The 13,100-nt window shown below is 30.5% G+C and overlaps 1 protein-coding gene across 2 annotated transcripts in view; it reads right to left on the bottom strand.

The window, feature by feature from the left end:
- LOC127704357 (ETS-related transcription factor Elf-2-like) overlaps positions 1–13,100 on the bottom strand; it is a 36,384-nt gene that overhangs the window by 15,155 nt on the left and 8,129 nt on the right. The window lies entirely within an intron of this gene.

The following is a 13,100-nucleotide window of genomic DNA, read 5'->3' as shown; positions in this document are numbered from 1 at the left end:
ATAGCTATAGAGAATATAAATTAAAAAAAAAACAAGCTGTCAAAACTAGGTTAAATACTCTAAAATAGGAAATGAAACTAATCACCCTAGAGTTATAGGAAGTGCATGGCTGTATGAAAAATAAGACATTATTTTCAGGAAAAAATAGTACACAACAATTCATTGGTTAAAATGTGTATATTTTTTTTCTTTTTAAAAACGACCTTCATCTTATATCACGCTGTTTATTCTACTTTTGTAGATAATACTATTTCAACAATGATTTCTGTCACATTGGACAAACGGAAACAAATGTATGGAAAAGACATATCAAGCAGTATACTTGATAACAAAATACGCTTACGACACTTTTGTGATGATTATTATTATTATCTTATATATATTTATGATAAACTAAATATTTGTATTAGAACATATACATATAATGAAACAATATCAAAATATCTCGTTCAATCGAATAAAAAATAGATTATTTCTACGCGGACAAAGAAATGGTCACAAAAAGATCTTTCTTTCCAAATGAAAATATAGTATATATATATATATAAAGTTGTGTACAATATTGACCATGCTAGATTTTTTAACCATTGCGAATTTAAAACAAAACAATAATCAACAAGTCCATACACAGGGAAACAAACACTTGACTATGAACAGAGAGATAACTGTTATCGTAAGTGTAGATTGTTCTTGTTCTTTATTACCGGTACGTGTCAATTAAGAACTTATTTATACGTAAAGCTATACGATTGAAACTATCACTCGATAGAAGTACTACTTATGAGGAGAATCATGGCAAAAAAAGAAAAATATTTTGATGATTTTGCCTCAGAGTTCTTTAGCATTTGAAGTATTACTGAGATAACACTCATGGCAAACAATGTAAACAAAATCAGCAAGAAACAATGACACAATATTAAAATCATTTATCCAAACCACCACAAAAAGGCAAACAATTTCAGAAGAACAACACGAATCCAACAATACTTTTAGTGAGTCTAAGTGTTTTGGAAAAAGACTTGTGTTTGGTCCACTCGTGGCAAGTTCTGTTTAAATGAATGGCGTGTTACAATCTAGTGGCATATGCGTAATATTATTTAATTTAGTTTTAGCAAAAGGAAGGAAGGAAATGGTAATAAATATTTGTTGTACCATAACAAACCTTGTCATAGGAAGTGAAACCGAAAATACCTATACTATAAGGAACAGCATTTTTGTTTACAGGTACCATGTGATGTATCTTTTTTTCAGGAAATATTATCATTCGTTTTGTTATTGGTTAGACATTTCATTACTTTGAATTTAAATTCCCCTACGGTCACCATCAAAACGATGTTTTATAATTTAAAATCATTCCGGTTAACCTACTTTGTAAAACCTTAACCTAATTCTTGTAATTGTTATTTGTTCCCAGCCTGAATACAAATCAATTTGGTCGTGGCAAAGGTAAAAAATGATTGATTTTTTTTGTTGTTCCATAACAAAGTTTGTTATAGGAGGCGAAACCGAAAATACCTATATTATGAGGAACAACATTTTTATATACTGGTACCATGTGATGTATCTTATTTTCAGGAAATATTATCATTCGTTTTGTTATTGGTTAGACGTTGTATTACTTTGATTTTAAATCACCCTCCATTGATGAATGCTGAAAAAGTTTTAATTATTGAGGAAAATGCAATCATATCAGATGTAAAAACTTTTCCGTAATTTTGCAATTGATTAAGAAATCGTCTTTTGAAGGAAGCTCAAACTAACCCAAGATGTAAAATTTGAAACATATTTTTGTAATGAAGAATAAATTAATTTTGGTAGTTACAAAAATCAAAGGAAAATGCAGCTTTTCGGGAACAATATCTATCATATACCAATAAAAAGATATTGTTAAAAAAATGTGTATTAGGAAAGGAGGAAGTATGATTAAAGAATCATTACTTGGCCCCCTAATTAAAAAGCCAAATTCTTAAATCTTTTCAAATTATTTGAGTTCTTCTCATAAATGAATAGAAATATATAATCTGGACACTATAATTCATAACAGTTAGTTGTGATATCACTATGAAGTCATATACATTTTGAAATTGACATAAATGACATACAAATGCCGTTTCACACACGGGTTTTGGTCAAAATCAGTAATGAGCAAAGTTCTTTAAAATAATTCGCCCTCATTAACATACTTTTATAAGTTTGTTTAGCTAAAATCTTTTGATATCAATAGTTTTTTTTTCTAATAAAAATTGTTTTAAACAACAAAATATCACTTTCATTTCAAAGATATTTATACTGATATCTGACAGACAAATGTCTTGCGAACATCAGAGGGAAGGATTTGTCATTTTAGATTTTCGAATTCATAGAGCCAAGGTAGCCTTACTAAATCTCCTCATATTGATAATATAATTTAAAATACTATTTATGTTTTTGTCGGAGCCATAACACGGAAGTTCAAACATAGCTGAGTTGTAAACTTTGTACTTAAACATGAAAAGTTGATTTTTAAATAGTTTCATTCGTGGATTTTGTTTTTTGAGGTACAAATGCACTGAAACATCAGAAAGTCATCTTCTTTTTCCATGTATTTAACAAAAGAAGAAGGTTAAACTTTGATCGTGCCATTTTTTTGGTTGCGATTTGAAACAAATCTTTTAATTGTCTGAGTGATAATCAGTGAGAGGCTGGTGGACTTATGGTTCTAGAAAATATCATTCACAAAATAGATTTTAGATTGGATATGATTTATTGCATCCATCTATGGTCCTGGCTATTGAAGAAACACAACTATTGTCCGCACGGAAATCAAAATTGTACCATATGCTTTTATGGTGCCATAGACTATTTCTAGTATAATGAACAAAACAGTTTGTACTTTTATCATGTTAATTATATGTATGAACTAGGTGTTTCCTGTTGTAGGATAACATAAAAATTGTTCCTAAAATGACAGACTTGTGTAAAAATAAATTGAGGGTATAATATTTTTTTCATAATAAGCAGTTAAATAGATTTTTATTTCAACAAAGGCACCTTGTTTTTTTTTATATTAAATGGAAATTTTCTACTGGAAGGTCATATTTCAACAATTCAATGAACTGATAAAACTTGTCATACCCTTTAATACAGATTTTTTTATCAATTATTCAGCATTTGTCTACGATCGTCAATTTTAATTTTTCATTTAATATGCTTATGTACAAAATTATTTTTAGAAAAAATAAACGCACGCTTTTTTACGATTTTTAACTATAAAAACTTTTATTTTATACAAATAGTATATAGTTAAGTACGCCAAGTAAACAGAACTTGTATGTGCAGAATCTTTCCATCTGTATATTTGTGCATTCTATCTATGTCATGCTCGCCTCCATGTGCGGGATTTTCTCGCTGTGTTGAAGACCCATTGGTGGCATTGTGCTGTTTTCTGCTCTTTGGTCGGATTGTTGTCTCTTTGACACATTCCCCATTTCCATTCTCAATTTTATCGTACAGTCAGAAAATATATTCAGGTGAATCGTGTGAAAAGGACCTCAAAGAAATGTTGGTAATACCATCGCGCAAACGTATTCGGTTAAGAAACGTTTATGCATGCACAGCTGGAGACGCTTATCCTATCAACGCATCCGGTCTCGCTCCTTCGGATTCTGTCTCTTCCTAGTCGGTTTGCGAGATTTGAACATCGGTAAATACTTTCGCCTTAATTTAACCACATAATCCTTAACGCAGTCATTTTAATTTCAAAGTTTGTTACCTTAAGCCCTTCTTCTTTTAGTCAAGATTCCTAATTCTATTTGTGAAAGACTATAACATTGTCAAATAACATTTACATTTTGTTTGAAGAGATATGTTCACTTATGCAGAGTTAACTTTAAAATTCATCTGTTATTTAAGCAATCGAAATATATAGATATAGAATTGACATGACCTCTATGAGTTTGTGCTCTACCAATAAAGCAAATAAAAGAAAAGAAAACTATTGAAAGTACATGTATTATATAAAGGAATAGGGCTCAACGATGTATTCATCGTTGCATTATTGACTGGTCTATTATTGAAATTATTATTTACCATATTATAGTCATGGGATATTGCAAATTTTTTGTACATCTATTGAGACTTGAGAATGATATGAAAATAAAAATACATATTACGAAAAAATCTTTAAATTTCGGATTTGTTGACCGGTTGAACATACTATAAGGAAGTTTTGATACCGCAAAAGATTTTGAAACATTCCGTATGGCAAGTTTTTAAAGTATTTTCAGTCTTTGCAATAAAAGTGTCCAAGCTTTCGTTAGTAACGTCTTCAACCTATGCCAACATTTGAAAAATATGTATTCAACCTATGCCTACAAACAAAATACAATGGGTGTTGTGATAACAATTAATAATTAATTACAGGTAAAATATAGTCAGTATTTTAAAGCATTAAGAATTACTCCTTTAGAATAAAAAAACAACAGATAAATACTTGCAAAATTCTGTTGTAGTGAAGATATGATATTTGAAAAAAAATAGATAAAAATATTACAATAGAACACTCTTGTATGGTAAAATACTTCCAAAATTTTGTTGTTCTAAATATAAAATTTAAAAAAAAAAAAACAAACAAACAAACAAACAAAAATAAATGAATAAATAAAAAATTATAAAAATTAAAAAGAATTCAAGTAATAAAAGATTTTATTTGGGATTTTTTTTTAATATACAAGATTTGCTCACTTATGACTTGTTGCTGAGTATCCAAGCTAAAAAGTGTATTAAATCTGATTCATGTTCTATATCTAAATTTGAATTTTATTTTGAAAAGGTGCTTTATTATTTATTATATATATATATAAAAAAAATGTGCTTTAATTAGTTTTCACAGAGCTCTTTAATTCAGTATGATGTTTATGTCTTAGAAACATAATTCCCCATTGAATCTTACAATAAGTTATAAAAGAATAGAAATCTATACATAGAGAATTACAATTTGCTAAGCACATATGAGTAGCGGCATACTTATATTAATGTACATAATATGTATAAACGGTAATATGTCAGACTGCTTCTGAAATTTTCAGATTTGGAAATGCCAGATATGTCCTTTCTAGAAAATATCTTTCTAGAATATATGATATTCGTAACGAATACTATTTAAGACAGACAGCTAGATACCATAAACATACTATGTATACACAGGCCAGAGTCTGAGCTTGATTTGCTATATGATATAAAAACTAAACTGACGAAAAAAGGTCATTTATTCAAAATCATAAAATGCAAAAAATACATTTTGCAAATAAATCATTTGACATAAAAGTTCATATTTAATATGAAATAATAATACATAACTAATACGAAATTACATCAACTAATATGATATCAATTGAATAAATGACAAAGAATAGCAAAGGTGGGGCGAAAAATCTGCCACTAAATCCGCTCTTAAGCTGAAAGAGTGGATCCAAAATCCACTCTTAGAGATGTAATCCAATCATGCACTGGTCATAAGTGAAATTACTCTGCACGTGAAAACATGTTTTCTAATTGCAACAATTTATCGTTTGATTAAGTAGGACACTCTGACCCTTTGACCAGACAGAGACATCATAAATTTAAAGTATAAATAGTTCACTCTTTATTTAAGTCTTAGTAATAAACAATTAAAACAGAATTATCTTCTCTGCTGTCTTAAATTATTTTATTCAGCTTAGTTTTCAATTAGCAAATAAAATTGGTTATCCGTTTATCAGACTATTCAAAAAGAGAGGCGAAAGATACCAAAGGGACATTCAAACTCATAAGTCGAAAATAAACTGACAATGCCATGGCAAAAAAAGAAAAAGACCAAAAGACAAACAACATTATACAAAAAAGTAAACTCACAAAAATACTGAACTCCGAGGAAAATTCAAAACGGAAAGTCCCTAATCAAATGGAAAAATCAAAAGCTCAAACACACCAAACGAATGGATAACAACTGTCATATTCCTTCCAAAACACAACATAGGAAACTAAAGACTGAGCAACGCAAAACCCATCAAAAACCGGGGATGATCTCAGGTGTCTTACAGTATTATCAGATATATTTTTATATATGTATATATATGTCTCTGGTATGATGTAATAGTGAACATTGTATAATTGTATTTAATTCTGATGCCAGTATTTACGAAATATGTGTTTTTGTATATTAGAATACATGGAAATGCAGAATTAAAACACTATTGTAATAAGAAGTAACACAAATATATACAAAAACACAATTATTTCATAAATACTGAACTGTGAAAAAATACACTTTTCAATGTGAAGCACATTTTAAATAGTGCTATATTCACTATTTCAATGCAATTGACGTAATTCTACTTTTAGAAAAATATCATCAAATATTTTCATCATATATTGTATGATATTCACATGATACTGGTATATCCTGAACATGCATGAAATATTTGCCACTGGACGTTGAGCAACCTTCAATCGTCACTTGTTTTATTATGTTAATTCCTAATTCCAAAAGAGGTCAGCAACACTTAAGAGTTGCCTTCGTTTTGACTATTACAAGCAACAAAAATAGTTTTGGGTACACTTAAACGCCAATTTTAAACTGGTTGTTAATTGATAAGCCCTAATTATTTTTTGTTTTCATAACACTTAATCTGTTTTTCATGCAATTTTATACCTAAATTTCAAAATGTTGGCATAGGTTGAATGAACTCGTCAGAATGTAAACCTAAAGTCTTGAAATAATTTAACCATTTAATCGGTAATGAACCATCTTTAATTTTTTTTTAACCTGACTAATGTATACATGTTCTGTTGTATTTGAAGCCAGAAAATTTCTAAAAGTTTTTTTCGTGTTAAATCCTTTTTGATAATAATGTTCATCGTTAAAGAAATGAGTAATATCATCAGCTTGTATTGAGAATTTATTTCTAAAAATGGAAAGATCTTCGTTTGTTGCAATAGCAAAACGAATTGAATTGGGGAGAAATAGTGTACATAAGAAAAAGAATAGCGAAAAATTGGAAAAAAAAGAATAGAGAAAAAGTGGGGTGGTAAAATATAAAGAATAGAGAATAGTGTGCAAAAAAGATGAAAAATAGAAAAAAAATGGGCAAAACATATTAACAATAGAGAAAAATGGGCAAAACATATTAACAATAGAGAAAAATGGTCTAACAATTAAAGAATAAAGAATTGAAGGACCCCGCCCCCCTTTTCAGACTCTCATCATTAACAGATATAAATAAATATACATTAAAACGTTTAAACCCGCTGCATTTGTTTGCACCTGTCCTAAGTTAGGAATCTGATGTTCAGTAGTTGTCGTTTGTTGATGTGGTTCATAAGTGTTTCTCGTTTCTCGTTTTTTAAAATAGATTAGACCGTTGGTTTTCCCGTTTGAATGGTTTTACACTAGTAATTTTTTGGTGCCCTTTATAGCTTACTGTTCGGTGTGAGCCAAGGCTCCGTGTTGAAGACCGTTACGTGACCTATAATGGTTTACTTTTATAATTTTTTACTTGGATGGAGAGTTGTCTCATTGGCACTCATACCACATCTTCTTATATCTATGTCTAGAATTCTACTGTCATCTTTTATAGTCGGGATGATACTGAGACTGTATAATGATTAGTTTTGGTATTGTATGCTAGCTATTAAGTACTTATTAAGAACAGGAATTATCATTTTGTAATTTATTATAAATCAGTCCCCTAGCATATAATATGCCCAGTAAATGATACATTATGTTTGTAAATTTACTGTTAATAATTTATACAATTTCTTTATAAATTAGTTTGTGTTAAGCAAAGTGTACTGCTTAGATCCATTTTGAATTGAAGACACTTGATTGTCATTCCTTTTTTCTTCTCTTTTTTTAAATTTACAAAGTTATAGTCTCGAGTAAACCTGGTAATGATTATTCGAAAAGTTAGTGATGCAGGCACGGAAATTAAAGCATGTTTTTTAATAAAAAGTCCCTAGCAAAATTTACATTAAAGGTCTTCTATATTTGTACACAAGGAAATATTATTGACCTATCATGTCATTAATTTTTATTAATAAGGACAATGATTTTATTTATTCATTAACTCTGGCTATAATTTTTGAAATAGATGTTTATTGAAAATAATTCCCTTTGGTCTTCACCTTACATGCAAAATATTTGACGACAGAGCTGTTCATTATATATTCTACTATTTAACCAACCAAATAAATACAAGACAGCACAGTTAGATGCACCATAATGCACAATCCAAGCATTTATTTCTGAATACAAATATATATAATGACGCAAATGGGACCTAACTTATAACTTATGGAATTGAACTGCACTCTAAGTCATCTCCATTCTTTTTTAGCAGCATGGAACATTGTTAGTACTTATCTTATATTACTTGCCGTGAATTTGACTGGTTTATAGTTTATTATAAACGTGCAAAATTTGTCTTAACTTAACATTCAAAATAATTCTAAGCAATTCAAAATAAATTATATAACTTCAAATATGGCCTGTACTATTCACCAAAAAGACAGCAGATTTTTTTTTAAACGAAACGCAAACACACAATCACACAAACAAAAAATGTAAAACAACTTTACTCTTTCAATTTGTATTCCATTCGAGCGCATCTGATGAGGGTCATTCCAGAAAAGTATGTTATGCATACAGAAACTTGTCATTTGTTTTTATTTAAATATTAAAATACCATTGCGTTAGTACTACTGCTGAAAGAATCTAAGTCGTCAACGATGATATTAGCCAAGAATCTGCGCATTAGTATGATTGATGAATAATGTTGTCGAACTATATCTGCAGATCACACACATTTAACCTCATGCTGTTATGTCTGGGCTTTTTAATATTTATCTTTCAAGCTTAAAAATATTATATCTCGGACTTCCTATTATTTTCTTGGCAATCTATTCTTCCGGCCATCCGGAATAATAGCTTTTCTATGCTATTATGCTATAATTTCGGCCATACATAACAATATATAATGAATATGGTTTTGGTTTAGAGGTTATTGTAGCATCAATTGGAGAATGTAGTGGCAAAAAAAATTCCTCTCATGCAAATACTGACATTTTTAACTATTCATTTTTTGCACGTTCTCCGCGCGGACGTTATTGATTATAAACTCAAGATAAAACGTTCTGGAAAATAGAAATAATGAAAAAAAATAAAATAAAAACAGAATTGTCATGGGAATAAACTCCTCAAGTACCAACTTTGATTTATTTTTCTACTTTCTGTTCTATGGAACATGCCGATTCCCCGTAAATGTAGACAGCTTGTCAAATGAGATCAAAAGAAGAATATCAACATCGACTGATATGCAGCAAATCGACTTTTAGTCACTTGACAAAAAATTGTGCAAAAAAGTTTCCATTCACTAACTAAATCAAATCAAGATGCAAATAAATTTACTTCATAATATACAGCATAATCAGATGGTTTTTTTTTTTATTCTAATGGGGAGGGCCAAAAATGCTTATCCTCTTTTTATGTTCTACCTATGAATTTCATGCAAGGTTAGGGGTCAGGCCAAAGATTTAAAGCTTCAATGAACATCTATGATTCCTAAAAGAGATCCTAAATTTATCATTTCGGTGATTTTCAACACATGGAAACTAAGAGAAAAGGGTAGGCAGATATAAACTGCCCCAAAAATAAGATTGCGTTATGATAGCAAATACAAAGTATTTTTTTTTATTGAGAAAATAAATTAAACATAATAAAATAAAAATCGGGGGAGGGGGGGAGGGGGTTATACCTAAACCCTGGTATGCTATTTCCATTCCAGGCATATCAGTGCATTTCATAGATCTCCGTTGTAATAGAACTTAGAAATAATGCGTCCAAGTATATTTGATTTAGTCGTTTTCCTGTGAATTGTTTTTATGCAGTTTTCCTCCATTGATACAGGTAAATATAATGTTGTTAATCAGCAATTTCAGTTTGATTTCACGCTTTATTCCTCTAAGTTTACGTGCACACGCTATTGTTCTGGAGTCTGTCCGATGTAAATTTGTTTTTAAAGCAATTACATTTTCTCTAATTTTCTTTAGGACATTTTTAAATATAAATTACGATCTTCAATTCTCAAAACGTCCATTGCATACGCGCGTTTGCAATCCGATATCTCATCCGGGACACTTTCCGCGCCACATGACACTGCTGTTGATATTTAACATTTGCGCATGCGCAAACGGTTTGCCGGAAAAATAGAGATTTTTAACTATTTTTCCGGCTAGCTGGAACAGTCAGTAGAGATTATTAGACACTCCATATATTTTCTTTGGGTCATTGATTAGGGTTGTTCAAGAAGCATGCGTTATGCGCAATCAAATCTCTCTATTACGCGTGTATTACGTATTTCATACGTTTCATGCAATGATAAGACAGCAAACATCAACATTTTTACCTAGTATACCAAAGCAGGGTCAGTAACGTATAAGTCTATTGACCACAAACAATATTTGTTCAATCGAATCGTTATAAAAAATAACAATAAATGTCTCTTCAGAGATCCTTATAAACTTAAAAAGACAAAAGTAAACTTTCAAAAAGAGTTAATGATTTGTACGCATTTTTCTAGAATATTGTATTGACTGTCGTCAAACTAAGAAAAAAAGATAAAACAATAAACTTAAAGTCAAGTAAAGTCGAAATTAAGTAAATAGTAATAACCGGAAAAAATTTATCAGGAATTGAAACAACAGTATCAAATCTTAAGAAGCAGGAAGGTCGTATTATACGTCAAATGTGACATTATTTTCAGGAAATCATTATACTTGTACAATTATTGGATATCTAGCATTCTTTTTACTGGAAATGTCCTTCACCTTATATAGCCTCGTTATTCATATATGGTTCAAAGTAGTGCAATTTCAACAATTGGTGTCACTTATAACGTCAAAGAAGAGGAAGCAAGCGTAATAAAACTGGAAAAAGTTATATAAATTCATGCAATTGACTTGGAATACTTTACACCATGTACAATTGCACTTGTCCAAGATTAATAGTACATTTATGTAATATATAAAATATGAAAGTACTTTAAAAACACTAGGTTTCATATGCGGTGCATCTCGTCGCGTGTTTTAATTACGAAGTTGGAGAATAGATTGAAACTTTATGTATTTTTTTTGTTTCAGATTCTAGTTCAGTTTGCCCAAACAAAGAAAATGGGTGATTATTAATCAAACATAAGGTTAGGATTGTGATTTAAATGTTGTACTTATCTAAGTTCCCTTATAGATCCCTTTTGTATTTAGTTGCATGTTTTTCAATCATATTCTTATTTGAAGGAAGGGGGGGGGGGGGGGGGGGGGGGGGGGCTAGGATGAAATTTGAAAAAAATAGGTAGGACAGGAGTTTTGAGTAAAAAAAAAGGCAGGATGAGACACTTTGCAACAAAAAAAAGGCAGGATGACAATTAAAAAAAAAAGTCAGGATAAACTAAAGAAAAAAAGGCAGGACCGAATAGAGTGAAAAATAAAAAGGCAGGACAGAGATTACAACTAAAAAAAAAGGCAGGACAAAATTTTTCATCCTAGCCCCCCTCCCCCCCCCCCCCCCCCCCCCATAAAAATCAAATGGTAGCTCCCTAAGCAATAGAGCTTTCGTCGTTTTAAATTGCTTTTGGCCAATTCTTATGCGTGCCATTAATGAGGCAAGATTTCAGCAAATCCTTACAGAAAAAAATTTTCGTCATCAAGTTAACAATACCAGTCACTTTTAGGGAATAGAAGTGAGAAATCTCGTAACCCGAATAATTCAGTCCCTCTTCGTAATCGATCCCTCAATGTAGTAATCGTAGATCAGCGAAATATAAAGACTGAATTATTTGGGTTAGAAATCTCGTAGAATGTTCAGTAGAAAATATACAAACAATTGACAAGACATTAGTGCCTAAAACATATCGCCTTTAACTGTTGAAAATATCAAAACTTTGTTGGGTTTTTTTTTTCAAAGAACTAATTGAACAGAACTACTTCTGGAGTAAATTGAAATTATCAATGCTAAAAAAAAAAATCCCAGAAATTGAGAATTCTAATGAGCCAGAACTAAAATGAGGGTCGTAATGGGAGTACCTTCATGACGAATAACGGTAAAAAGTCTTGCCTAATGATGTTAACGGTAATTTTTGGTACATGACGATCAAATGTACACATTCTTTTAGACGATAAAAAAAATCGACTTGATTTTGACGAGTCACGTTAAATTTTTTCCAAAAATAACGGTACCGATAAATATTTGAAACCTCTGACGAATCACGATAAGGATATTTTGACGAATCACGGTAAAATTTTTACCAATTTGACGCTAACGGTAGCCGAAAATGACCGTTTGAAGCCTGACGGTAAAGGGCATTCATACCCTCTACAATGAAAACAGGGTTAATGTACTGGAGTGAGGCTAGCCGTTCTTTCAGCAAATTGGACATTCTTTCAAATACTCAACATAAATCAGCTTTTTCGACAAGCGTTTAAAAACATCATTTATTTGTATTTTTTTAAGTTCTGGTTCAAGTAAGACAACTCTTATTTTAATGTATTTGATATGATATATAGATAAAGAGGTATGATTTCCAATGAGACAGCTAACCATAATCAACAAATGACACAAATTTTAACATTTAGAGGTCATGGTACTGTTAGTTGGAAATCGTTTGACTCATCAGATCAGCACTTAGCACGAACACAAATCCGTACAAAAGAACTAAGAATCGGGAGAAATTAACAAAGCGAAAGTATTCTAATGCGCAATATCTAATTTACTGGTGAAGATCAAAATGTTGAAACATATTAAGATATTGGCTTGAAATTATTAACTTTCTTAATAGTATCAATGGTACATGTTTTGCATTTCGACAAAGAATGTCTCATCAGTGATGTTCGATTCCAAAGTGTCAGAAAATCCAAAACCAAATATCAACATTAAAAAGCAGATATAACCGAAAAGGGCAAGCAGAATTTTCAAGGTAGAAAAATGTTATAGAAGAGCATGGCATAAAGTATATACATTTGTCTATGTTTGAAGACTGTATGCTGACTTAATAATGTCTTGAAGGTTTTGTGTTGTTTTAGTGTTGTTGGAT

Source organism: Mytilus californianus, unplaced genomic scaffold (genome assembly GCF_021869535.1).
Source record: "Mytilus californianus isolate M0D057914Y unplaced genomic scaffold, xbMytCali1.0.p SCAF_6, whole genome shotgun sequence".
In the NCBI taxonomy this organism is placed as follows: domain Eukaryota; kingdom Metazoa; phylum Mollusca; class Bivalvia; order Mytilida; family Mytilidae; genus Mytilus; species Mytilus californianus.
The sequence above is the reverse complement of the archived record's forward strand: the minus strand, read 5'-3'. Positions and strand labels throughout refer to the sequence as shown.